The following is a 27,162-nucleotide window of genomic DNA, read 5'->3' as shown; positions in this document are numbered from 1 at the left end:
GTTTCCACATTTGTGATTTTGGTTACATTTTACAGACTCTTAATGCTGGAGACCGCCTTTCTCAAACCTACTGTCTGTCAGTGCAGTTGGTCACAATGTCATCAGAAGAATGGAAGCAACATCACTAGCTAAGGAGAACTTGACGTTCCCTTCTGCTCATACAGTAGATTTAAGAAGGCTTTACTGCTGTCAGACCTCAATCCTCTCAGTAATAACTTAAGTTTTGGCTTCAGTGTGCCATAAGTGCAAGAGAGTCGTCCATACATGGCGTCTCGGTATTGGCCAAGATGGACACCCAAGTTTTCTGTGCACTCCAGACTTTGTCCATTCAAGGAGTGAGACAATGATTTCCTGATCATTAGTATTATATGACTAATATTTCAAAGTGTTTCATAGTTGATCATCACATTTGACCCCCTATGAGGTAGTTGTTAATTTTAATCCTATTTCGTGAATTAAAAACCTGACACCAGCTATATCATATAGCAGTCAATTGGCAGAGAATGTGTCTCTATTGACTCCAGATTCAGGACTCTCATCAGGATGTCACATTTCTTCCAAGTTCACATGCTCGGGTTCACCTCTGGCCCTTAGAATGAGTTCAGTATCAGGATTAAAAAATAAATAACCAGACATCACTGTGAGGGGTAATTTTATGTGTTGACTTGAGTAAGTCACAGTATTCAAATAATTGGTCAACGTTATTCTAGATGTTCCTGTGAAGATATTTTCTAGATGAGATTAATATTTAAAGCAGTAGACTTTGAGGAGAGCAGATCACCCTTCATAACTTGGTGGGCCTCATACAATCATTTGTAGGCTTTAGTAGGAAAAGACTGATCTCCTGGAAGAAGAGGGGGCCCTGCCAGCAGGCAACCTCCTGGACTTGAGCCACAACTCCTTTCTGAGTCTCCAGCCTGCCAGCCTACCCTGCAGACTCTGGACTGGCCAAGCCTCTGCAATCAAGTGAGCCAATTCCTTGAAATAAATCTCTCTCTCTCTATGTATCTCTCTACATCCTGTTGGTTCTGTTTCTCTGGGGAACCCTGACTAATGTAGATTTTGGTACTGTGAAGTGTGGAGCTGCTGTAACAAATACCTAAAACTGTGCAAGTGGCTTTCGAACTGGGTAAAGGACAGAGGCCGGAAGAGTTTTTGAGGTGCACGTTGGAAACAGCTGAGACCGCCTTGAAGAGGCTGTTGATGGAAACGTGGAAATGGGGAACGTATTATTGGAAACTAGAGGAGAGGTGATCTTTGTTAGAAAGGGACAAAGCACTTGAATGAATGGTGTTCCTGTGTTTCATGGAGGGTAGAACTTGTAAGTGATTAACTTGGATATTTAGCTGAGGAGATTTCTAAGGACAGTTTTGAAAGCGCTGCCTGGTTTCTGCTTACTGCTCATAGTAAAATGTGAGAGAGGAGAGAGAAACTAAAGAAGAAGTTATTAATCAAAAGGGAACCAGAGCTTGAAGATTTGGAAATTCTCAGTCTATCCGTATTGCAGAAAATGAGAAAGCATGTTCTGGAGAGAATATGAAGGGTATACTGCTGGACAATCATCTTGCTATAAAGAGATTACAGGTGTGCCCCGTGGATCCCAGTAACTCTCTCCACAGAAACGCTGCCGGCTTGGACTGAAGGGGACAGTGACAGGACAAAATGAAGAAAGGCTGTTGGACTTGAGATTCTACAGGATGGGCCAATAGAGCTATCTGGCTGTGACACGTGTTACTCTTGAAGAAAAGGGAAGAATGACCCTGAAGGCAGTTCAGAGGTTGGCAGGGCTGTCAGTTCCACTACAAGCCTAGAGGGGACAGACCTGGGGGTGGGGCTGCTTCCTCCTTGGTTTCATGGGATGAAACTACTGCCTAGTTCCTTGGGGTCAGTGCTGCCTTCCTGGTGGGTCCGGAGGATAGAGAATGGAACCAAAGAGGGTTATTCTCAAGCCTTAAAAACTAATGGAATTTGCTTGTTAAGTTTCAGTCCTGCTTGGTACACGTCACCCCTTTCTTCTTCTGATGTCTTCCTTCTGGAATGGAAATGTCTATCCTATGCCTGTCCTACCATTGTATTTTGGAAGCAGATAACTTGTCTGGTTTCATAGGTTCATAGCTGGAGAAGAGTTTTGCCTCAGGATGCATCACACCTCGAGCTTCACCCGTAGCTGATTTAGATGATATTGAGATGAGATTTTGGACTTAAAGTTGATACTGGGACTTTTGAGTCTGCTGAGATGAGGGGAATGTATTTTGTATGTGAGAAGGACATGAATGTTGTGGGACCAGAGGGTGGGGAGGTGTGGGCTGATTTTTGTCCCTCCCAAGTGAGCATGTTGAAATCCTAAACCCTAGTACCTCAGAATGTGGCTCCGTTTGGAGACAGGGCCTTTAAAGAGGGAATTACGGTAAAATGAGGTTAGATAGTGGGCCTAATCCAATAGGACTAGTGTCCTCATAAGAAGAGGAGACTAGGACACAGACACATGGATCCAGGGGCGACCATGTGAGGACGCAGTGAGAACACGGCCATCTGCAAGTCGAGGAGAGAGGCCTCAGAAGAAACCAAACCTGCCAGCATCCTGATCGTGCACTTCCAGCCTCCAGAACTGTGAGAAAATGAGTCTCTGTTGTGTAAGCCACTCAGTCTGTGGTACTTTGTTATGGCCGCCCAAGCAAAACAATATGGTCACCAACACCAATTAAATAATTTAGCAGGGGGTGGGAGGGAGTTGGCCGTGCCATTTTGTTGGCATTAAGAAGATAAGTCTTGGTTATTTGACTGATTTTGTTATTTCAAAGTTGATGTTGTGTAGACCCAACTTTAATTATATGTTCCTTCATTCCTGACTTTTCCCCTGTAAAATCACTTTCTCTCAAGTCTATTGCTCTAATAGCCTGGGGAATATTTGCTTCTGAGGATCATATATCAAATCTGTTTCACTTTAGACAGAATATCTTTTTTTCTTTGTAAAAAAATATTATAGTATGATTTTAAGCACAGGAACTCTTAGAAGAAAAAGTCTGCTTTGGGTTCCAACAAAGTTTCCACTTATTACATTTCATCTCCATTGTAGACTTCAGGGCTCCCTACTTGAAGGTTTGCTTTCAGACGCTATCTGGAGCCAAACTATTTCAACCTAGCTGTCTTCCACCAAAAGGAGTTGTAGGACTAAGGAAACTTGCCTTTGGAGAAAGTCTGGCCTTTCCTATTTCTCCCCATGAACACTCTAAAGAATCGCACCTGACAGAGGGATCTTTTTTCCTATCCTAAGTTTCGCATGCCCAGACTCCAACATTTAAACACAAATACATATGAAAAAAGTAACTGAAAATTCCTAATTGACATCTCATTTTCTTACTGAAGTTATCAGCCCTGAAGAAGAGAAAGAATGGTGAAAGGCTGAGAGAGAATCCTGCCAGTATGTGTCAACAGACTCAGAGGTCATCTTTGTGCAGCGATGATACTGTAGCTCACGAGGAACGCTTCTCATTGGTTCTCTTTTCTGGTTAGCCAGAAAATCTTTCTTGTTTCAACTGTTTAGTTGTAAATCTTCAAAAAAATATTACAGCCAAACTCACAAACTAATGGAACACTATGTTGAACAGAAGTGATTTTTGTTTTTTGATGATTGAATATCTGGATTTTAGATCCTTACTAGAATAACAAAAACTTATCCAGAGAAAGTGTAGGAGGTCAGAATAGCTGTATACCAAGTAGAGGAGTTCCTATAATGTCCAGAATGTTATTTGTCTGTCCATTTTTTCTGTCTTAAAAGTATAATGCTCCCTTGGGGCCAGGTGATGGTAGTGGTTAAATTCGCATGCTCTGCTTCATCAGCCTGGGGTTTGTGGGTTTGGATCCTGGACATGGACCTATGCATTACTCATCAAGCCATGCTGTGGTGGCATCCCATATACAAAATAGAGGAAGATGAGCATCAATGTTAGCTCAGGGCTAATCTTCCCCAGCAAAAAGAGGAAGATTGGCAACAGATGTTAGCTCAGGGCTAATCTTCCTCACCAAAAAAAAAGTAGAGTGCTCCCCAAAACTCCTTCCTCTCAAGAAAAAAAGAAACCAAATAAACAAAACTAGACCATTGTAGATCCTGGTTAATTAGGTCCCAGGGGATTTTGAGCTCGCAGGTATTTTGTGGGTAGTTATAGTTCTGGTTGATGGTGTATTTGAGGGGTAGAGTGCAGGGGAACAGAAGGAGCCCTGATTCTGTCACTTACCCATTGTGCATCCTTAGCCAAGTCATTTAAACTCTGGTGGGGGAATAATAATATCTGCCTCACAAATTTTCATGTGCATCAAATGAGATAATGGATGTGAATTTACTCTTTAAACCATAACTGGGTTGTGCAGATGTTAGTCATTATTTTCAAACAGCATCTGTGACCTAGTTTTGATTGTGGTTTACTTTTGGAGAGAAGAGAATTAGAAATGCCTCTTGGCTCATCTGGAACAAACCTAATCCAGCGACTTTAACTACCAATGATCACATTAAAGGCAAACACATACCCGGCTGCAAAGGGAGTCCGACCCCAAGGACCACGCTGATTCTCTACAGTCTTATTTGCTAATTAGTTATCAGTAGCATTTCCGTCAGCATAGGAACTTTTGAAAATCCATTTAAATAAAAATCATACTCTTTTACAGAGCATCACTTCCAGATTCTCCCACTTTGTTCAGCCTAGAGAAAGAAAATGCTTCTTGGAACTTTTCCATGTTCAAATATTTCCATCATTTGTAAGGAACTTGCTTTTGTCACTTATACGTTGTTTCTCGAACAATTTTTTTGATAGTTCTTCCATTATGCATATTTTCCTATTAGGTGGTTTTATATAAGGGACGATTTTTGTTGCCCGATTGCCATATGGAAGAGATTCATCATAAAAAAAATAGAAATTAACCTCTGGTTCACAATATTGCACATCAGGTGAAATTCTTCGGGATGACCTCATTTTTTCCACCCAAAACTGTCCATTCAACCATCATATCAGGCGCTCACTATACTGGTTTCCCGGTTCAGGGAGTATTTTGATAGAATTCAGAGAAGGGGCTGCATGAAAGACCCCTCCAGTCTCGCCCACCTAGTCGACCTTTGCTGGTTGAGAGCATGGCGTAACTCAGACACATTTTATCTGTCGCCTTCTCAAGGTCTCGCTCTTCGCTTCTTGTATCTGACATTGAATTATTCACAAATCTTTACTCACTTACATTTTTGCTGCCCTCTCAAAATATTATTCTACAAATCAGCAGCGCCTTCTCTCTTCTTGGCTGTGTGGTCTAGGTGAAACTTAAGAAGCAATGTTTCCCACTGAGTAGTCCTCTGTTTGAGGATGAGCTGTTGTGATGGAGGAGAATGGGCCTGGGGTGGGGTTTCAGGACACCCAGGTTCCGGTTGTGTTTCTGCCCCTAATTAACACCAGTGTGTGGCCAATGTCTCCAGCACTCTCTGGGCTTACTTTTACTCATCTGAAAAATAAACACTTTGGAAGAGCTATCCTCCAAGATTTTTTCCAAATTTAGATTTTCCATAGTTATCAAGTACGTAGTGTATGGGAAGAACATGGGCTTCAAAACCCAGCAGACCTGGGCTCTGTATGGCTTTGGGAGAAGTTACTGAAATTCTTTAAACCTCAGTATTCTTTACCTGTAAAATAGAGTTGATCATATTCACCCCAAAATTATAAGGATTAAGTGGGCTTATGTACATAAAATACACTGATTCAGAAAAGAGATGGTAAATACTGTTTCCCATCTCCTCTTCCCATTATCTCCCGAAAAAAAACCCCATGCATAGGGGCTGGCCCCGTGGCCGAGTGGTTAAGTTTGCGCACTCCGCTGCAGGCGGCCCAGTGTTTCGTTAGTTCGAATCCTGGGCGTGGACATGGCACTGCTCATCAGACCACGCTGAGGCAGCGTCCCACATGCCACAACTAGAAGAACCCACAACGAAGAATACACAACTATGTACCGGGGTCTTTGGGGATAAAAAGGAAAAAATAAAATCTTTAAAAAAAAAAACAAAAAACCCATGCATAAATGGAGTCAGAGGGCTTAGGCATATTTTGCAGTGGAGAAGGAAACCAATCAGATGACTTGGCGCATTTTTTCTCGGAGGGTGTAGGGCTGGAATGCGGCTTGCCAGGATTTCTGGTTCACGTCTCGCTCTCAGTCTCGCTGGCTCCCTAAAAGACTTTTCAGGCAACATCATTCAAATCCTCTCTAATGATCTTTTCAGAGAAAACTGGGGATGTGTTATCTGACAAAAGATATTTATGATGCAAAGACAGTCTGGGAGATGTAGTAAATATAGACAATAAGGTACTGTAATTTCTAGGACATTTAGTGATTTATACAGACAACGGAGCAGGCAGAATATTAAAAATTGAGACTGCTCCAGGAAAGTGGAGAGGCAGCCATTGCACCTAGGTGACTTTCTTCTCTACTACAGAAATAATGTTGATGTTAACTAGATTCCAACGTAACATGGAAAGGTCAGAAATGACAGCTGCCTTTGGAATACTGGTTTCACCCAAATATCCAGTTTTATCTCCACCCAAATTTCCTGATCATACGGTACAGAATCATAGCATCTTGCATTCTTCACGAAGGAAGGCCCTGACTCAGTAGTTCAGTGTTGGTGACTGAAGCACAGGTTGGGAGGGTGAAATGAAATGTCATAGTGGGAAAGGCAAACTTCTATATTTAAGCAAAATGAAAAATTAGTCCATTGTACTTGGCAGACGTGGGGTTTAGCAAAGAGGAGCTATTTCAATAAATATCCCAGTGCTTTGAGGTGAATATGTGCTCTCCATAAACCAACCATGTGACGTGGCTACAGAAAAGTAAATCCAAAAGTCAAACGCGTTATTAGAGGAATTACGACTTTTTAAGAGAAATGTTCTTGCTCATGCGATTTGCTTGGTGAAGGCTCTGACTAGAGTGTTGTGTTCAATTGCAGGGATACAGATGAAAACGAAATGCGTCCTGTTAAGCCAGACAGATCATTGGGGGGGCGCCCATGCCGCTTACTTGGGAATGCACTTTCCTAAAAGCTGCTGCTTCGGGAAGTGCTGCCCTCCCTCAGGACCCTCAAGGACAGCTATGCACTTTGCACCTTGGGTTACAGCACATGCTGCCCATTATCCATGACAGTCATTCACAGGCGGTGTCTATGCAAACCATGGATTTCTTGGGGCACAGACTGTTTCTCACTTACCTTTGCATCTCTGTTGCCTACAGAAGAATACCATTAGTGCTCTATACCTGTCTGTTGAGTAAACAGATCAGTGAGAAGGTTTTCAAAAGCATTTAATTATTCATCAATTTGTTTGACAAATATTTATCAAGCTTCTCCTATGTTCAGGACGCCATCATGCAACTGCACCAAAATGGATCGCTCATAGAGCCTATCTCAAGGTGTCTCTCATGTGAACAGTGGCTGAAGGAATTGGGAATATCTAACTTGGATCCGAAGGTCTTAGGAAGAGCTTGGCAGAGTTTCCAATATTTAAACAGCTGGATTAGGGAGCATTTTCAGCCTGTGCAACTCCAGAGGGTAAAAACTGGTGGGATTTTGAGGGAGGAAGATTTCTAATAAGAACAGCCCCAGAGATGGAATGGTTTGCCTTGTAAAATGGCAGACTGCTCGAGTGGCAATGTTTGTGACTGACGCCCATGGTGCCCATCTGACCAGAGGGAATGTCTGCCAGGAAAGAAGGTGGAGAGGTAGGCTCCAAGGTCTCCTTTGGTCCCAGACAGTTGTTGTTTTCTCTAAAAAAGTGGTTTCATAGAATGGACATTTGGTCCCTGGCTCTTACCCTTTTATGTTAAAAATAAAACCTACGGTCCAAATGGAGTATGAGGTCTGTGTGTTGAGAAAGGTATCTAGGGATTGTCCTAATAAGATCCAAGATGCAGTTCAGTGGCCTGCTTGAGATGGAGTCAGGGGCTCACCTCATTTGGTTTTGCTTCTCTGATAGACGTAAATCTGATGGGTGTGAAGCTTTATATATGGACACAACATCCTAAGTCAGTCATGCTCCAGCCACACAAGCCAACTTGTTGTGTGAACTAGAGCAAGATCATCACCTCTCTGGGCTTTAATGAAATAATCCTCAGGAACTCTTGTAGCTTTCACAGACCAAGCTTTTTGTTTTATTCTGAAACCTCTTCCCTGTTGACAGATAAATCACTGATTGAGTCAGTCCATTCCTTTGTATATTCACAAAGATAAGTGCAATTCCTTGCTCACACCTGTAAGCTGTGCTCCAGAAATAAGTGACTAAGACAGTTTTGATGGCTATTGAGTTGGTACCTGAAGAATTACGGAGAGTTTTACATTTTCTGGACGGTAGAAAGGTCATTACTTATTCTCTCGCGCGAGCCAGCTCCCTGAACTCTTTTTACTCCCTGGCCTGGTTTCCGGGCATTTCCCAACACCAGGAAACACATGCAATATGTTATTTGAGAAATTTAGCAGGCAGGTTTCAAAAGTTGGGTGGAAACAACGTAGAAAAAGATATCTTTGTTTATTTGGAAAAATAAGTGGAACTTGGAAAAGCATAAGTAATTTTGAATTAAAGGGTTTGAATGACATTCCTGTGCTACAAACCAACCAGTTCTTTTCTGTTTTTTGAATTTTTTTTGGCAAAGGTTATGATCTTGAGCATGTAAACTCTGAATACAAAAGTAGTCTCTTATTTTTGCCTCGGTTCAAATTATTGACTCTGATAGGCCTAGAAAAGATGGAACTGATAAGAAGGGCAAATCGCTATTGTTTTTACATCTAGGAGGAAACAACATCTCCGACTTCTGACAACTGTTTCCTAGAAGGAGCTGGAATGTTCTAGTGCAGGCTGGCAAATAGTTACACAAACGTCCTCAAGATAACCAACGACCACTCACAGACTTTGGAACACAAGTCTGTTTGATTTCCGCGGAACTACATAGAAATCTGCAGCATCTTAACAGCAATACCAAGAATGTTCACAATCACTGTCTGCTTTTTATTACGAAAGTGGCATCTATTAATTGCATCAAATTTGGAAAATATTTTTAGTGTGATGACCATGATAAGACTGAATAGCAGAGACTTTGAGAAAAACATCCACGTCAGCCTCCATTTGAGGGCTTTGAGATCGGACCATACTCCGGGGAGCAGGGAAGAGGTTTGCTATCCAGCGAATGTTCTAGGCCTCAACTATCCTGGGAAGATATAAATCTTGGAGCAGGAAAGGAGGGCTCAGGAGATGGTCCTTACACATGTTTTACAAGTTAATTCTTCTAGAACAAACTCCCTGGGGTCAGTGGTCAGTCTGGCCCAGTCTCTGGGGCACAGAGAAGCGTGGTGTGGTTTAGTGGTAGGTGACGTGCCACTGTCTTGTTGGGTCAGACCAGAAGCCAGGCCCCTGGGTTCTGGGCTGGGAAGGGAGCTCAGGGTGGGCTGGACCTGGGGTTATAAATGATTCTGTCCACACCATTTCCCTCCATTGTCCCGGAATGCTCTGTGTCTTATTGCGTGTTGCAGTCTGGGTTTGGTGGTGGGAGTAGATATGGTGGTAACACTAGGAGTGGTAATGAGAGTGACCGTGATAATAAGACTCTTATATGGGGCTTAGTACATTCCAGGTACTATTCTGACTACTAGATGTCAACTCATTTTGTCCTCACAGCAACATTATAAGTTAGGTACTAATATTTTCCCAATTTTGCAGGTCAGAGACTAAGGCACAGGGAGGGTAAGCAACTAGTCCAGGGTCCCACAGCTGGTGGGTGTCGGAGGTGAGATTTGAGTGCAAGTGTTGCAGAGGCTCAGTGGAGAGCAGAGGAGAGGCTTTGCCTCAGGTAGTATGCAGCAGAACTGGGCAAGCCGAGTGATGGCCTTCCCCTCGAGGTAGACAGAGGTGGCAGAAGCAGTTCCAGGTAGGAACGGCCAGCTGCCCCCAGGAACAGTGGGCTGTCACAGAGTCAGCTTGTGCAGATGCCGCCCGACAGGGCTGCCGGAGAAGAAACAGAGGAACTTGTCCCAGAGTACAGTCGAGGCAGCATCCAGAAGCAAGCGGGACTGCTTCAGGGAGACCAAATTCTCACTAATGAGGTGGGACCAGGCTGCAGGGTGTGGGTAACATATTAAATCTATAAAACACGGTTAAAAGGATCACCCACATTGTCATCACTGAAAGGCGACCACTGTGAACATTTGGGCATATAGACACGTGGACATGCACATAAAATGTGTTTTTCCTCCGTTTTACATTATGAAAATTATCAAACATACAGAAAGTTGAAAGAATGGTATGGAGAACCCCCATAAAGCCACTATCTAGAATCTATAATCATTATTTTGCTCTATTTGCTTTAGCACATACCTATCCACCCCTCTATCTACTCATCGATCTATCTTAATTTCTTACGGATTTTGCAATAAGCTGCAGACGCCAGGACACTTCATCCCCAAACACTTCAGATCTTCAGACACACAAACACACGCACGTATGTAGGATATTTTTTCATGTGGCATTATATTCTGAGCCTTTTGTCCTCTCACTGAAATTTTTTATGAACACGGTTTTTAGTGGCTATGGAACATTTTACTGATGAGCTTTATCACAAATTACTTCAGCAACCAGAAGACAGCTGCCCAGGCTCCCCCACCACCCTCACCTGCCCTAGGACGCCTGTGCCCACACTCCCTCCCCTCTCTCCTCTTTCTGGGGGAGAACTGCCTGGAATAATGTTTGTACTGAGTAGCTGCACGATAAATATTTATTGAATAAATGAATTTAACCATGCCTGTTTTGGGAACATTCCCTGTTTCTAATTTTGTACGTTATCTGTGTAAGTTCTGTAAGAAACGTATTTATTTGCATTTATAAGTTGCTTCATAAGAACGGACTTTATGAAGTGCAATTATTAAATCAAAGGTTATGAGCATTTTCAGGACCTTTGTACGTTTTGCCAAACTGTTTTCTAGAACACCATTAGCACAGTGCTGCTTCCGCCTACTTTTGCGAGATTGGGTTTACAAGTTTGGTAGCCCGCGTTAATTTGGTGAGCTGTATTCCTCAAGATGATATATACGGACTTAACTGTAAACAAAAGGTGAGTGTAGACCATCTAGTTGGGAGTGAACGTGGATGATTTATTGGATTTTGAAAAGTGACTCTCTCAAGTGATCGCTGTCTTCTCCACTGCAAACCAGTTTCAAAATTAGACGTTGCCCCCCCCACCCCCCTCCCCGCCAGTGGATTCCTGGTCTGGGCTAATGTGAATTTGCCTGAATAGGGATGTAGGCAATCTGACCCAGAATTCCCAGTGACTGACCTAATTTCGTCATCGGTGGCCTCGGCTTTGCTAGGCACAGGATGCCAGTCCCTCTACCTCATAGTGAGTGATCACTATGGCACACGAAACTCCCTGCTGATGAAAGACACCATCAATACGGAGTAGTGCGGTCTGGTGGGAAGGGCTAAGATGAGTAGGAATTCTGACATGATTTGGAGAAACATTCTCAATGCCTCTGCATCCGAATGAACTTTAATGTCCCTGAGGAGCATTAAAAATAATCATCCATTCTCAATCACTTATTAGTGGAAGGCCAGGATATGAGACAAATGGAACTCCAAATGTACTTTAAAATACTCATGTCTTTGCTTAGATGTGACGCCTCTTTTTTCCTTTACCAAGCTTTCTTTTTTTTAAATCTTTCCCCCAAAGCTCTTAAACCACACAATTCTGCTACTCACCGAGCCTCACCCTTTTGGATTTCCCCTGCTGTACTGTGGTCGAGGTGCTAATTAGCAGGGAAAGTGCCAAATGGCAGGCAGCCAGAAGGAAAAGCAGAGAAGTCGAAAGACCTGCACGAACCACAAATGGGATAACCTGTGCCGTTGCAAAACTGAGCCACGCCCGTAGGGAGCTGTGCATCATAGTCCTTCGCCACTCAGGAGGCTTGTCAGGCCGGCAGCAGCTTCCAGCCTCTTCACCTGTTACATGGGGATTATAATAATACCAAATTCCCTGGCTTGTCAGGAGGAGTAAATAAAATCAGATAAGGGCCGCAGACGAGGAAACTATCTTTTGCTGAGCACCCACATCGTGTCAGACACTTGGCAACATTTTCCATCTAATTCTCACGTTGACTTTGTCAGGTAGGCGTGACTCTCTCTGTTTGATGGGTGGGTAAACCACGGTGGGGAAACTTGCCAAATGTCATATAACCAAGCAGTCCGACCTCACTGTGAAGCCTTGGCTCCTCCTGTGAGGCGTGGTGCCTGGCATTTTGTGGACACTCAGTTGTCTGTTATTCTTGGAGAGGTCAGGAAAAAAAAAAACCCAAATTACCCCCTTGTTATGAATGTTATGTTTAAAGCTGTTGGGAGCCTCTGTGTTCTGGCTTTCCACATCTGATTTACCTGTCCTATTTTACCCAGTTCACATGAACATCTGTTACATAACGGGCACGTGCTTTCACTGTATATAACTGGGGTTACGTAAATGTAGAGGCTGCTGCCTGCTGGCAATCTTTACACTGTAAGGAGCTGAAAGACTCGCTCTGAGCCTGGGGGCAGGATGGCTTTGGCTAACTATTCGCTGAGTTCAGCTTTGAGGAGGGCACATTTGCTGCCTCCCTTCCATAATCCAGCTGAAGCCTGGATTCCAAGCAACTGTGGACGAGATTTAAGAACAATATAAACTTAAATAAAACAAGGCTTAAGCAGAAAGTCCTTGCAGACCCTGAGTCCACATTCCATCAGGATGATGTCATAGAAGACTGGATCCAGGCGCCTCTTCCTTTGGGTCCCGTGACCACTCAGCGGAGGGAGAAGCTAACACTGTGATGAGACGTGACTCGCCAGAGAGACAGGGGGGCTTTCTGCATCTGAATGTTCTTAGCCATCGGTGAGTTTTTCAACTATAAAGGTGATCTGTAAAAAAATGCAAAATAAGAAAATTTTTGGGGAATTGCGGTCAAATTTTGTGTTAAAAGAAGAGTGAATTAGGGTTTAGCTTCCTTCTTGCTAAAGAGAAAAATCTCTATGTGGATAAAACCCATCTAACATTTAGTCTTGTCTGTTTTTGTTGACCCAGTTGAATTCGGAGCAATAGGATCCAAGGAGGGGAAAGGGTCTGGGGAGCTATTGGGTTCATTTCCTTCTGTTGCACCAAAGCACACATGGCTCATGGCCCAGGTGTCCCCCAACTGAGTATAGATGTCAGTGCTGCCACACGCTCTTCCTTCACATAGTAGAGTGGGACCTGGGTTGAGTTGCTTGACTCCTCTCCATCACATATGTTTTCATCTGTAGAATGGAATAGTAATAGCACCCACTTCAAAGGGTTGTGTGTAGATTAAGTGAGTTTTAAATGTTAATTAAATATGTAAATTTAAGGTAAATATGTAAATCTCTGGGAACAGACCCAGGACGTTGTAGGTGCTAAGGGTTTGTGATTCTCCTCATATCACGAAGGCCGGAGTGTGGTGCTGGGAGCGTGTGAAGTATTCTCAGTCTGATGGGCCTGCTTTGGAATCCAGCTCTGCCGCATACCTCTTCCCCGACCTGGGGCAAGTCACAGAAGGTCTCTGAGTCTCTTTTTTTCCCCATCTGTGGAAATGGGGATGTCAACTCCCAACACTGGTAGCATTATGAGGAAAAGGACAGGGTTAAACCAGACGACACGTGATAGCCACGGTGCCTGGCACATGGCTGGTTGTCTCAATCCATATATGTGGACAAAAGTAACCCTTTGGCTTAAAGCACGTGCCCCCGCCCCCACCCCATCCACACACCAACATGTAGGACTACTTTCACTTTTTCGTTTTTAACTTTTTGATACATCTTAGAGAACCCGACTTAAAATCTCCAAACAGGTGAAAATCTACATTTTGTTTTTAACAAATCACCTCGGAAAAGAAGTGTGTGAGTCAGCTCAGGCTGCCATAAAAAAATGCCACAGACTGGGGAGGTAAACAACAGAAATTTATCTCCTCACAGTTCTGGAGGTTGGAAGCCCAAGATCAGCGTGTCGGCAGGGCTGGTTTTTCCTGAGGCCTCTCCCCTTGGCTTGCAGACAGCCGCTATCTTCCTGCGGCCTCACATGGCCTTTTTTCACTCGTGTGCATTCCTAGCATCTCTTTCTCTTCTTATAAGGACACTCGTCCTGGTGGATTAGGGCCACATCCTTCTGACCTCATTTAACCTTGATTACCTCGTTAAAGGTCCTGTCCCCAAATGTAGTCACATCAGGAGTTAGGGCTTCAACATGTAAAATTTGGTGGGACACAGCTCAAGCCTATAATAGGAAGATGCTATATCACTTTTTGCATCCTCATTCATGCTGCCTCACTCATCCGGAGGAAATTCGTGTTGTATTTAGCCATCTGGAAGACAAGGAGAGAGGTCTCAGAGATTAGCCCTGGTGGTACCTCGGTCTACGACTTCTGGCCTCAGAGCTGTGAGAAAATAAATTTCTGTTGTTTAAGCCCCTCAGTCTGTGATTCTTGCGCCAGCCCTCGCAAACGAACCCCCTCCTTTATCTAAATAATACGTGCTTTTAAAAATTGAGCCTCTGCTATGTCCCAAGCAGCCTGTATTTTAAATATTCCTTAAAATTCTGAGTGTGTCGCTCCTACTTCAAAGAGGATGAACTGGGATCCAAACCCCAAAGTCCTGCTGTGTCTCCTCTTCCGTGCTTAATCTCTGATCATAAATCACCCATCTGGGAAATCATACATCTGGTTTTTCTGATGGCTTCTCTCTGGGTCTTCTGCGTGGTTTCTCTAATTAGCAATCAAGTCTAGACTTGCATCCAGTACTAGAAAGAGAAAGGTTATATTCAAGCTGGTGTGAGATCCTCTGGGCCGTCTATGACCTGTTTTGCTGCTGAAACATTCTAGACTTTCTCTTGCTCTGAAACAGACAGCTGTAGCCAGAATTCATGCAACAGCTTTACTCCTGAAAATGTTGCGTATAATTCGATTTGCAGGCATTGGAAAAGCATATTGAATGCAACAGAACTTACTCTTTAACCACAAAAAAAGAAATCCATTTTGTTAAATTTTATTTGACGAAGTAATAATTCCCTCGGTTGGAGTTTGTGTGAATCCGCTTTCTCCTGCCCTGGTTTCTGTGGTTTAGCTCAGGGAGAATTTTTCTGTGTGATAATCCCACGTCCTCCCAGGCCCTCCCCCCACCTGCAGTTCCTTCACACCCTTGGCTCTGACCTCAGGCAAGTCACTCGGTTTTTCTTATTCTGTGTAGGTCACTGGGCTTGGCGAGGCTCAGACAAGATCATGAACATGAACGCATTTTGAAACCCACGAGGGGCTGTGCAGCTGGTTACGATGATGCTGTCTGGGTGGGTGCAATTTAGGATTTTTCCTAGGACACTGTTCTTCACTTCTATTTATTAAGCCCTAATACTGTAGCTTCTGATCACATCTTTATAGTTTAATAACTAGATCAAAATAAGCTGCTGAGGACGGATCTTGTCTAATTATCCTTGATTTCCGGCAAGGTTGGCACAGGCTGGGGGATAGAAAACTTCTTAATAATTTCTTGCTGATACAGGGACTGTCAGGCAATGGTGGTGAGATAAGGATGGATTGCAAAATCCCCCTCTCTCAAGGACCAGCTGAAGGAACAAAAGTTGTAAAAGCCAAGAAAGATTTAGCAGCAGCAAAGTCGTCAAACACACAAAGAAATAGAATGTGAGGTTCGATACCGTGGTAGGCAGCTCTGAGGAAGGAAACGGAAGATCCTGGCTCATCTTGGTATGGCTCTGACCCATGCCCCCCTCCAAATCCCCAGAATGTTCTAGAGAAAGAAGGTGAATATAGAAAATTACATAATTTCCCATCAGCACTGCTAAATTGGAGCAGAATGAGAGGGTCTTGCATAAGACAAATCCCACCCCATGGGAGATGTCAAGAGGCTTCCCTCTGCTAGGGGCTCTAACTTGGAGGAGACAGGAGTTTTCTGGGAGAAATCCTGTGAAGTGCTCAACAGTGGCATCCCGGTGCTTGTCACCTGCATGTTATGGGAATCCGAAGCTGAAAAAAAATAACACAAAACTGGGTCTGTTGAAACTTTTAGGGATACACATCAGAAGCAAATGCAGAAGTGCTCTATGGGAACTCTTCCACCCAGTGTTCAAAATAGATTCTTCTGGAATTTGTTGAGTCTTGCTTTGTGGCTTAGTAGATGATAAATTTTTGAGGCTATTCTGTACGTGTAAGAGAACAAGTGCATTTTGCATGGTTCTCTCTTATTTCTGCTTGGTTGGGCACTTTCCCAGTCTAGGCACCACCTATCCTGATTTCCAATTTCCTCTCTCCAAATTTCAGAGGCGCACACTTGTACATGTGTATGTGTGGGTTTAAAACAAAATTTCTGTCTGTTCTTCATTACAATTCTTCTCCATTACTCATTAACTTCAGGGAAATGGTTCTTTTAAGCAGATTCAAATGATTGTTGGAGAAAGAACAGTTTTAGGTCATTTTGACTGTTTGGGTCTCCACGTCCAGTCAAGGCCTCTGAAACCTGCCAGCAGTCTGAGCTGCTTCCTCCACATTACATCTACTTTTATTGTGATTCTTGCATAGTAAGACTAGACAGCTTTCTTGTGAAGGGGGATTCTGAAAGATGAGAGCTGTGTGTTTTGACTTTTGTCCCCTTGTTGTAGGGCCAAATGAGCCAGCATGGGGTAGTCGGAATTTAAAGGCCAAAGACCCCTGGGGAAGACCGGAGTTTGGCATCAGGGCTCCTGGCTCAGTCATCTCTCCTAAGATGGGAGTTCTTTTTAGGCTCCACACTTAGTGTCTCTGGTTTCAGTAGGGGACCTCTCTCTCTGTCCAGATTGCATGCTTCTCAAGGGCGTGATCTAGGACTTATGTTGTGGTGGGGAGTCAACTGACATCTGCTGGAGGTTCCCTTTGCTTTCGACATGTTCAGTATCTCATTCAATCCTCATAACTGTTGGCAAAAGTGGTCTTAGAGTGATGAAGAAACTTGCCCACGGCCACACGGCTAGCGGCAATGCTGAAAATCCAACCCAAGACTCTGCTCTCTCCATCTCGCCATGTGCTCTGCTAGGCCGCCATCTGAAGTCAACACTCTCAGCACGTGTTCACTGAGTAGTTGATGATGAGGATGGTAGCAGGGTAGAAAGGGTGGAATTCTATGAATTTCTTGATAGTCCAGAATGAAGCTTTGCCTATCAAGTCTCAGAGTGCCACACTGAGGAGAAAACCCTTGGACCCAGAGGACCAATGAGAGGAATGCCCTTCCTGTCAGGTAGAAATCTTCAAGAAGGAAATCTTGGAAGGAGTATCAGAGGATAGAGTGGCTTTGCAGGCCAGATCTCAGAGGTTCAGAGTCAAAGATGGATTGCCTACAGGACAATGACAGTTGGGGAGGCATACAAAGCCCTTCACAATCTGACCTTTGCCTGTGGTCCAGCCTCTTTTCCCACTACTTCCCCCCACCCGCCCCACGTGGGACAGCATGCTATTCACTGCCTTACCACAGAGGCTCTCTCGTGCCTCCATAACTTTGCTCATGCTGTTTCCTTCATCTAGAATGCTCCCACGCATTCCAAATCTCCCCACACTTTGGAAAACCCTGCTTCTCCCTGAAGTCCAGGCTCAGCTGTCTCATGCAAAGCCTTCTCTGGGCACAGTCCTTCTGATACAAGCTTTTCAAGGGTAGACATCCAGTTTATCTCTCTATCTCCAGGGCTTAGCACTATGCATAACGCCCATAGGACCCTAAAATAAGCATTTGTCATGAGGATGGGTGGATGAATACCTGGCATGGCGGGGAGAGGCAGTGTGGGACGATGGAACCAGAGCAGTTCTGATGATCAGACGACCTGACCCCCGTTTCTCATACAGCTGCTTCTTGGCTTTGTGACTTCAGGCAAATCACTTATCTCTTCTATAAAATGAGGCTAATGTTAAACCTTGCCCGCCAGGTTTATGGGGTACAGATAAGATGAGAAGTGTAAACTGTAAACTATAATACAGGATTGGCAGTGGTCTGGGCAGTAAAATCCAATATCGTTGTTGTTAGTGCCATCGAGTCGATTCCAACTCCTAGTGCCCCTGTGTCCAGCAGAGCAGAACCCTGCCTGGTCTTTCTGCACATTCTCTCACCTCCTGGAGCTGTATCAGACAATGCTCCACTGCTGTTCACAGGGTTTGCATGGCCAATTTTTTTGGAAGTGGGTGGCCAGGTCCTCTTTCCTAGTCTGTCTTAGTCTGGAAGCTCCTAAAACCTGTGAGCTATGGGTGACGTTGCTGGTATTGGAAATGCTGGTGGTATAGCTTTCAGCATCCGCAGCCACACACAGCTACCACAGTTTGACAACCAACAGACGGTGGTGTGGTTCCCTGACTGGGAAGCAAACCCGAGCCACAGTTCTGAGAGTGCCACATCTTAACTTCTAGATCACCAGGGCTGGCTAAAATTCAATATACCACTGTAAAATTAAAGATTGATAAATTATACTACTTTAAAATTAAGGAGTTCTGATCCTCAAAAGACACCATAAAGGAAATGAAAAGACAAGCTACAAACTAGGAGATGGTAAATGTGACATCAACAACTGACAGAATCTTAGTATTAAGAACTCAAATCAATACAAAACATCTACCCAATAAATGTGGGCAAAGGCACACACAGGAATTTCACAGAAGAGGAGACACATTTGATGAATAAACACATGAAAATGGAACTTGAGACTACAATATGATAGCTTTTTGTATCTATTTGGCAAAATTGAAAAAGTTTGACATTTCTATGTTTTGGAAGGAACGTTGGTCAACGGTGTTTCTGCTACTTTACTTTGGAAATGTAAACAACTATAGCCATTTTGAAAGGTAATTTGCGATACTTTTGTAAATTTGAACATTCACACATAGTAGCATCCAGCAATTCTCTCGTGGGTGTGTACTTGAGAGAAAGTCTGGTACGTGTGGACCAGGAGATGTGCATGAGAATATTCATAGCAGTTCTCTTTCTAATAAAAAATTCACATGGCCCGTAAGTCTGTTGACAGGAGAATGGATTCATAAGCTGTGGTATAGTCACACAAGGGAATATTACATAACAGTGAAAATGAATGAACTTTAATGACATAGTCTGAATAAATGACAGCATGATTGTGAATGGAAAAAATAAATCTGATACAAACAGTATGATGATTCTGTGGAGTTAAAAATTAAGGAAACTAAATGATCTGTTGTTATGTATACACATAAATGCAATATAACAGTGAACACAAAATCCAGAATGTTGATTACTTCTGTTGGGGGAGAAGAGACAGGAAGATGACATATGCAGGGAACAGAAGACCGATGTTACTTAGTGGGAATGTTCTAGTTCTTGGGTTAGGTTGTTGGGTCATGGAAGTCCTTTACATTATTAAACAAATAAAAAAACACAAAAGGTGCAAGGTCCTGCAAGCCCCAGCGCTGGCCAGTCAGGGTTCCATTGCTGGTTCAATTCAATTCCGTGTATCTTTTCTCAAACACACGTTTGTTGCATTTTCACTGTGTGTGTGTGTGTTTGTGTGCATGTTCCCGATGTTTTGGGGTGGAGCTAGAAAGGGGAACAGAGAAGGGCAGAGAGACTCTGGATCAGTTTGTGACTGACCACAAACGTGGGAGAATTATCACTCTAAACAACGTACGATCTTGGGAAGGTTACTGCCCTTCTGTGCCTCAGTTCCTCCATCTCTGAGAAGAGGAATGGACTCGGTGGCTCAGAATTCCTGAGCCCTGTGGCTCCTCTTTACTCCTCTTCTCACTTTGCAGGCATTTTTCTCAGGCTTCTCTTCCTCCGAGTTTGTCTCCCCAGTCACTGCCTCAGAGGCGACGTCCTGGGCGGGCAGCGTGGACGAGGGGCAGAATAACCACGTGCAGAATTCTGGCTGCAAATCCACATTGGCGTCGACATTTTCTGCTCTGACTGTCCAACCACATTTGTTAATCACACAATTTAGTGCCCTGTAAACATGGCCACTGCTTCCCTTCCCCATGAGCATTCTTGGAAATAGCAGCCATGGAAGATTTGTTTCTAGTCATGAACCAAATATGAAGGTCATATGATTTTGTGACTTTTTTCCTTACCAAAGAAATATGGGAGGCTTAAGCAGGCCAACCTTCCAATTAACCCTAAGAACAGCTGCCTTCGAGGTGGGTGAGCCTGAATATTATTCACTCTCCTAGTCATTTATCAAGGAGAAGAAACTGTCCACTGGTCTCCAACAGCCTTAATTCACTGGAGTCTAAAACGTAGCACGGCTGGAAGATCCTTGATTCGCAGGCATGATGCAGAATGTTACCTGTGCCCACGTTTGCTCTCGAGTGGAAAGGACGTTGAACGATTGGGCTGTGCACATGGGTGCACTGACCCACACACTCACACATAGTGTGGGAGTCAGCACTCTCCTGCTGATCACAGGGCTTTGGGGTGCCCAGGGACCTCTCCCCACATTGGCCTTGCACAGGTGCACTTATAATTGCTCCTGTTTATTTTTGGCTGCATTTGTCTAATTCTTAGCTCCTCTGAGAGGCAGGCTTTTCCAGTTGTAAATGCAACTGGACAGTGGCCTACCTTATATAAGAAGAATTGTAGAAGGAAGAGAGACTCAAAGTGGGAGGAACCTGCTGTATCAAAAGAAAATAAGCAAAAAAGCCAAATTTACTGATTGATTTGGGACATGGGGACAAGACGGGGGAAATATGGGAGTTTAAGGGGCGCCTACACAGGCTAGGCACTGTGCTAAGCCCCTTACATATGTTATTTCAGTCTGTGCAATAACCTCTAAGTAGGCATTGTTAACCCCATTTTATTGATGTGGTTCTTGCTCTATGACTGCTGTGGGTACCACCCAGCGGGCAGTTGGTGCACAGTGGGCACTCGATACATGTCTGCTGAATGAATGGATGAATGCACGGATGGCCGAAATGAGGCGCCCTGGAGTATCTCAACACTAATTTTGAAATGTATCTCTATTGTGCAGTGGTGTTTTCCAAATCCTGGTAGCATGTCACTCTCCCCTCTGTCTAAGTGGGCAAAGAGATCTCTTTTAGTCCAAATTTCCCAAAATTCCAGTGGGCCCTGCCTGATGGATTCCCAGTGATCATAATGGACCCAAACAGAGAAGTCCTCCACCTTAGCAGGAAATAGATTTGTTAGGGACAGAGTGAAGAATTATTTTCTGGAATGGCAGGGACCGTGAACTTAGACAATGGCATATTAAGGGAGCTCAACATCAAATGCCAGAAAAAGGAGAAATGACACCTTGAAGGGCTGGGCAGGTCCTGGACAGTGGTCAGGGCTCCGTGTAAGAGAGCAACAGTGGAGCCATCTCATAGATTCTCTCCCTGGAAGGTGACTTAGGAATTTTTATCCCAGTTCCTATTCCCAGTTCCTAGAAATGGAGAAAGGTCTTGTGTGCCTGGAAGGAACATATTCAGGGCCACCATTCGCCATGCCATTGAGTCATCGGTTTCAGGCCAGACACTGCGCCCTGAGCAGAGTGCTGTGTCCTAGATCCTTTTCCTGGGTGATTTCGGCCCCCAGCCGTGCACACCTCCTCAGGCCTTCCGAATCTCTGGATCCATCTGAGATTTCTCTCCTGGGCTTTGACCCATACATACACCCATCTCCTAGTTCTCACCCACCTCAAACTTCATGTCTGAATTGAGTGGGCCATCTTCCCCCAAACCTGCTTCTGCTCTGATCTCTGAGACGGTCACCAATTCCCATTGACCTAGGCTAAAATTTTGATGTCATCTTGTATTAGTCAGGGCTCTCTAGAGAAACAGGACCAATAGGATGTTTCTATATAAAGAGATTTATTATAAAGAACTGGCTCATGCTTTTATGGAGACTGACAAGTCCCAGGATCTACAGGGTGAGTCAGATGGCAGGCTTGAACCCCAGGAAAAGCCAGTGCTTCAGTTTGAGTCCAAAGGCAGGAAAAGGCCAAAATCCCGGTTCAAAGGTGGTCAGGCAGGAAGAATTCTCTCTTACTTAGAAGAGTCTGCCTTTTTGTTCTATTCAGACTTTCAACTGATTGGATGAGGCCCACCCACATGAAGGAGGGCCATTTGCTTTACTCAGTCTACTGACCAAAATGCTAATGTCATCCAAAAACACCCTCACAGAAACTCCTAGAATAATGCTTGAGCATATATCTGAGCACCCTGTGGCCCAGTCAGTTGACACATAAAATTAACCACCACATCTTCCCAACCACCCATATTAGTCATCAAATCTAGTCACTTCTGCTCCCTCCTGATAATATCTCCCATGTCTGTCCTTTCTTCCATTCCGGCTGAGACTGCTATAGGCCATACACCAGGGTCACCAAGAGCATTCCAATGAGGCCTCCAAATAGGACTTTGTGCCCCTCTACCCTAAGCGTCCAGCCTTCTCACTGCCCCAACATGAGACCTAAAACAAGTCACGGCCCTCACCTTCAACGTTCAATAGCTCTCTGTCCCACCATTTCCTACAAAACTATGTCCAAGCTCTTTGCATGACATCTACAGCTCTTTGTGTTGTAGTCCCAACTTATTTCCAGCTCAGCTTCCCGCTTCATGACCACAGGGCCTCAGCTGGTGCAGCAGCCTCCTCCTCATTTCTCAAACATTGCTTTCCCTCTACGATCTCCTCGCGATATTTCCATACTCGAGAATACTCACTGCTCATTTTGTGCCTTCAAGAGCTGATATGCACCAGCCAGATCTCTCTGTTTCCAGGATTGAACAGGCCACTCAATAGGCTTGCGTTTTGACCTGTTGGTCTCCTTGTCCTGACCCTGGTGTGTTGTTTCAGTCTCTTGCAAGTAAGTGTGTGCATGTGCCTCCTTTTAGAAGATATGATTGGTATGTGGGGCCCTGCATGTCTGTGTAGTTTAATGCATGTTCTCCAAGCCAGGAAGACTTGAGTTTGAATCCTGACTATATTAATTTCTAGCTGTGTGACACAGAGAGAGCTACTTAATTTCTCTGAAAAATGGTTCTTCCATCTGTGGAGTGGTGCCAAAAACCTTTCTTCCGGTGTTGTGATTACTAAAGAGAGTCCATGCAATGATGCCCAGACAGTGCCTGGATCCTAGCACATGTCAAAAACACTTGTTTGATCAAAAGAAAAGTGAATTTATAACCTTTCTCTTTTAACATTTCATTTAGTCATCACATATTGGAGGTTCATTTTTCATGTATGCTTTTCTCTCCACTTTGGTTTTCTTCAACGTACTCTATTTTCTACATAATTTCTAGGAGGATTTGAATTTATGTGAAACGTTAGTAATTTCTCTCTTTTTTCGTGGCCGACTAATGGGCCTGAATTTTCACTTGAGAGTGGGCAGGGACCCGTGATAAACTTTTAAGACGTAGAAGTATGCAATCTGCCATAGCCAACCACGAGCCGGCACTGCTCCACCGTGGATGTGGCTTCCACAGGACGAGGGGGTGCTGATCTCTGGGCTTTGAAGGGACCAAGGTGAATTCCCACCCCAATACTTCTCAGAAGAAACGAAGAGCTGAAAATGATATTCAGCTGCAAGTTTTCAGCATCACATTCAGAAAGGCAGAGCAGAAGTTGCTAGAGGCTATTTTCAGAGAACTCCTAATAAGTACAGAACCAAAATACAGACATGGTTGTTAACACTCCGGGAAATACCAAATTTGAGTTGGATCTCAGCCAGCAGAGAAATTGAAAGTCCTAGATAGCTTATCTCAGAGCAAATCTGTATCACGCAGAAAGTGTGAGATGCAATTATACGGGAGAACAAGGGCGCGCCTTCTCTGCTCTGCATCAGCACCTTGGAACCCGCAGTATCAAGGTGCATTTGGCATTTTGCAAATCTTTATTTTCCACCAGCAGGTCAGGTGTCCTGTCCTGTGTTCTGTCTTATGCCTTCCTCTCTCTAAACTCTATCTATTCATCCTGGTCCATCTGATTCGTTCCTGGGGCTCAGTAACTGTTGCTAAACTAACAACTCCTCATTACAGATATTCCAGCCTTGAATTTTTGTCTGAACTTCAGACCTCTCCTCCAGACACCTGTGCTCCATGTGTCTCTCTCCACCTCTGTTACCCGGCATTTGACCACAAGTTCTCCAACTCCAGGCTGAGAGCTTTTTCCTCTTTAGAACAATTCCTGTCTTACTATGGCGTTATTGCTAATTGAGACCAAATCACCCATTTAGAATGTTTTCTGGAAAGGTAACAGAAAGTCTGCCTGTGGCGTTGACTAGAATTTGGACTCAGAAAACTGAGGTTGAAACCTCAGCTCTGCTGCTCTGAGGCCGGGTGGCTTTCATCTGTTCCATCTGCGGGGCGGGGAAGGCTAAGAGCTGAAGATAACCATCAGTCCTTATGCTGTGATCACCACGTGCTAGGCACTGTTGGAAGTGCCCAATACATATTATCTCCTTTCATTCTTACAACTCTATGAGGATTGTGCCGCTTTTATTCTAATTTTTTCAGAGTAGGGAACGAAGTCACTGAGTTTAAGTTATGTAGCCACGTCCCTGCTGAGCTTGTAGTGGGGAAAACACGAGACCCTGGGCGTGGTGCTCCTTGCCCAGCGCCTGCCATCGCAGGTGATATTTCTCACCCCTGTCATTCCACCTTCCCTGCCCAACAAGATTTTATTAGCTTTACTTGATGTCCTTTGTAGTTTAAATGTATGCATTTTTAGTTTTGCGGTGATACACATCTACGTTAAATATCACATACAGTTCTTCAAATGCTATCTGTGTCTCTGCAGATTCCCACTCACCCTCCTAAGGAACTGTGTGCCTCTTTAGGTTGAGATTCATCCGCTAAGGAGGCGATACATCACCGGAGTTACCACATTTCAGTTCACCCCTCTCATCTTCTCATCAACGCCCTTTTCCGTGGCTGCAAGAGCACTGAGCAAGAACGTCAGGGGTTGCACTTCATTGAAATAGAAAGTATTTCAGCGCTGAGATCCAGGGCTCCCCACTGGGATGTGATGGACTGACTCATCAGGGGGAGATGGATGGCCCTGGTTTTCAGCTGAATTATCCCTGCTGGTCTGAGGGTACTCCCAGCCCAGCCCTAGCACTTATCGCCCATATTTGAGAGGAGCCTGATGGGGGAGGCAGTGCAGCCTGGGGTCAGGGCGTAGCAGTGGCTGGATAGATAACACGTCCACACAGGGCCAACTTTATAGTCTTGGTTTTAAATACAAAATCACAGTGCCCGCAGAAGAGGCTCCCCAGCCAGTCTAAGCCAATGGCTCTGCTGATTCTGTCGGTTCTATAGATAATCTGAGTGCGATCTATCAATAGCGATTTAGAAAGGAAGAAGAAGTAATAGTAGACAAAGAAGTAGAGATGTAAACCTGATGGTGGAACTTAGATAGGCTGTCCTATGCCTTGGAGCCTTGGGAGAGACAAAGGAGCAGTCTCGTCTGTGGATGAGGGTCTGGCGAGCTGGAGGGAGTGCCAGGGAGCTGGGAAGACAGATCCACAGGCACCATCACCTTCTGGCTGGAGGCGTGATAGGCAGGATGAAGGGTCCATCTTGTGTGTTGGGGAGAGTAGCAAAATTCCAGTGGGGTGTGTTTGAGGTTCTGACTTCACGACACAATTCACATAAACATGACCAGGATGTAAAAATATGGAAAAGCTTTTGCACCCTTTCCCTGCTGAACGCAGTCTGCCTTTGGCGGCTTTGTTTTGCTGACCAGGATACGAGAGAAGAGGAGAATTGAAAGAAGGCAAACAGTCTAAATTCTTCCATATATGGAAAGGGATTTGAGATCCAAGCGGTCTATAGATTTCGGAGAAAATTCAGAAATGGATCAGAGAAGTGAGACTTTGAGAGGAGCAGCTGCCAAGGTGCAGAAGATTTGGGGATAACAAAATTATAAAGAATTTTTTCTGCGTGTCTCATAAGGTAATTTTCCCTTTTAGCATCTCTGAGAAAAATCCCTTCAATGTTGAAGGTGCTTTTCAAAGCTTCTTCTCTTCCTCCTTGGGATCAGGTATGTCTTTCGAATTCAAGGCGGTGTCGCAGAGTGGTTTAGAGCACAAGTTTTGCTGCCAGATGGCCAGAGTTCTAGTTTTAACACTTCACAGTGGTGTGACCTTGGGCAAGTAGGTAATCTCTTTATGCCTCAGTTGCATCATCTACAAGCTAGAGTTAGTCATAGCGTCTACCTAGTAGGGTTGCTGTGAGGCGTGGATGAGGCAGTACCTGTAAAGCCTGCTGGGACACGATGTGTGCTGTTAACAGGTGGCTGCTGATTTGCCATGTGACACCTTGTTGGCACCAACTACAATGTGGATTGCAGCTCTGTTTAGGGAGCAATTATTTTGGATTTTTGACTCATATTAAGTGATACTGCTAATAAATTGTTGCCATAGGACCAAATCAAGAATACACCTTCAATATTTCTGTTGGCCTTAGGGTGCAAGGGAGTGGGAACTGACCTGTTTAGTGAGCCATGACGGCCCTTGAAATACCATCCCAAAGAGAAAGGGAAAATGGAAAGGATGCTGAGATGGGAAACAAAGATTGTTTTCTTTTTATCTTTTTAATGAAGGGAATCATGATCATCAGGTAATTCTCCACTCAGGGCTGAACATTTCAGATAAGGAACTGGGTTTATATAGCATTACACTAATTTGCTTGCATGAGAATGTCTAAGAAATCTCCTGGCAAAAGCACAAGCCTGATGGATGTCCAATCTCTTAACAAAGTTGAATGCTCCCTGGAAGGGGAGGAGATTGGTGGCCAATGAACTTGGACTGGGTGAAGGCTTGGGGCTGCTTTGCCAGCTGAGGGTGGGGCCATGGGCTGGAGCTCTGAGCTCACTGCTGCTGGGGAAACATGGGAGGGATACTGCCAGGGATGGGTGAGACAAACTTGAGCCGCTGTAGGAAGTGCAATGCAGGGCTGCTGGGATGACAAATGGCACAAATGGAGAAGCAAAAGAGGTGACAGAAGCATCTGGAGGTTCTGGCCTTAGCAATGTTCTATGTAGCAGGGCCACCAGGACCTCTGAGTCTGTGACACACCCTCTAGGAAGAGTGGACAGCCATGGTGATGGCTGCTGGGATTCCAGGGCATTTCATAGCTACATGCTGGCAGGA

General features: G+C 44.4%; 1 long non-coding RNA gene across 1 annotated transcript in view; it reads left to right on the top strand.

Moving 5' to 3' along the window:
• Positions 1-12,804: 12,804 nt before the first annotated feature.
• Positions 12,805-27,162, top strand: part of LOC102148611 (uncharacterized) — a 56,336-nt gene continuing 41,978 nt past the window's right edge. The window contains exon 1 of the long non-coding RNA XR_288476.4: positions 12,805-12,915. This is a non-coding gene — a long non-coding RNA (uncharacterized lncRNA). The remainder of the gene's footprint in view (positions 12,916-27,162) is intronic.

The sequence above is a fragment of the Equus caballus genome, chromosome 15, assembly GCF_041296265.1.
Source record: "Equus caballus isolate H_3958 breed thoroughbred chromosome 15, TB-T2T, whole genome shotgun sequence".
NCBI classification, from domain to species: Eukaryota; Metazoa; Chordata; class Mammalia; order Perissodactyla; family Equidae; genus Equus; species Equus caballus.
Note: the sequence above shows the minus strand (reverse complement) of the source record. Positions and strands in the feature narration are given on the sequence as shown.